The sequence below is a fragment of the Sinocyclocheilus grahami genome, unplaced genomic scaffold (assembly GCF_001515645.1).
Source record: "Sinocyclocheilus grahami isolate Dianchi unplaced genomic scaffold, SAMN03320097.WGS_v1.1 scaffold10873.1, whole genome shotgun sequence".
NCBI classification, from domain to species: Eukaryota; Metazoa; Chordata; class Actinopteri; order Cypriniformes; family Cyprinidae; genus Sinocyclocheilus; species Sinocyclocheilus grahami.
This window is the reverse complement of record NW_015513493.1, coordinates 4,535-5,642: the sequence shown is the minus strand read 5'-3', so window position 1 is coordinate 5,642 and position 1,108 is coordinate 4,535. Positions and strand designations below refer to the sequence as shown.

Sequence of the window (1,108 nt, the reverse complement as noted above, 5' to 3'; positions counted from 1 at the left end):
AATATACAACGCACTAAGGATTGATGAGCTGCTGGGTTCATGAATTTATTCACATTGTCAGCGTTCGCTTGAACTGATTTGCTGAAATCAAAACAGGGACCATAATAGATGAGGGCCAGCCAATGAGATTGCCGTTTGTGCATTAGCTCCGCCCACGACCGGAGAAACTGGTATATCTTCTGCTTGTTCTTAAAAGCTGAATAATTCCAAATGAACTCCTTTATTCTGACAGGAAAATACAACAAAGAATATGGTTTACATGTAGCGCGTCGATTCAGAGTGGTATGTAAGGCTGTCGCTCTCTCGCTCTCTTTGCACGTGTGAGAAACAGCGCTATCAGCAAAGCGACGGCGCCTTCACACTAGAGTTTACGGTGCGTCAAATACAAGTACACTGCGCATCCATTGAGATGAACTGAAAAAGTACAGATCGCTTAATGGAGAGTGAAACTCTGAAGCGCTCAGTAAGTGTTCAGCAAGTGAAAATATACCTACGCTAAATTTATAATTAACCTCTAACACACACTGGCGAGTAAAATCTAAGAATTTATTAGCCAATGGCTAGATTTGGTCGAGTTGCGAGTGATTTACTGGTAATGTAGAGGGTTGGGGTAGAATCTTTAATCTCTGACTCAGTTTGTTTGCTGGCTTCCATGGCTAAAATACATGGTTTTTCACCAACTGGCAACCCTGGTGTGGAAATCCTATTGCAGTGGTTCTCAATTCCAGTCCTCGTGACCCCCCATTCTGCACATTTTGTATGCGTCTCATCACTTCAGACGTTTGTTCTATTAGACCGTAAGTGCCCTGCGAAGTGGACTTCACAGGATATTCTGCCGTGATTCCAGTTCAAAGGGAGCGAATGTGTCCCATTCAGAGGGCATTAAATTATGCAAGATGTGAATTTAAATTGTATTTATTTACAGAGATATATTATGACTTCTCTAGTAAGTTTTGTCTGTGTGTGAAGACACTGCAGATTGTGGCGTAGTGCAAGTCTGTGAATGAATGGTCCGAAGTGGAATGAATTTCTCGTGCTCAGGGAGTAGGGAGCAATGAACACGGTGTAGGGACCCTATCAATGGGAACACAGTTCATACATGGAGCTC

At 42.8% G+C, this 1,108-nt stretch overlaps 1 protein-coding gene across 1 annotated transcript in view; it reads right to left on the bottom strand.

Annotated features, from left to right (window-relative positions):
- LOC107578558 (sphingolipid delta(4)-desaturase DES1-like) overlaps positions 1-1,108 on the bottom strand; it is a 5,563-nt gene that overhangs the window by 1,154 nt on the left and 3,301 nt on the right. The window lies entirely within an intron of this gene.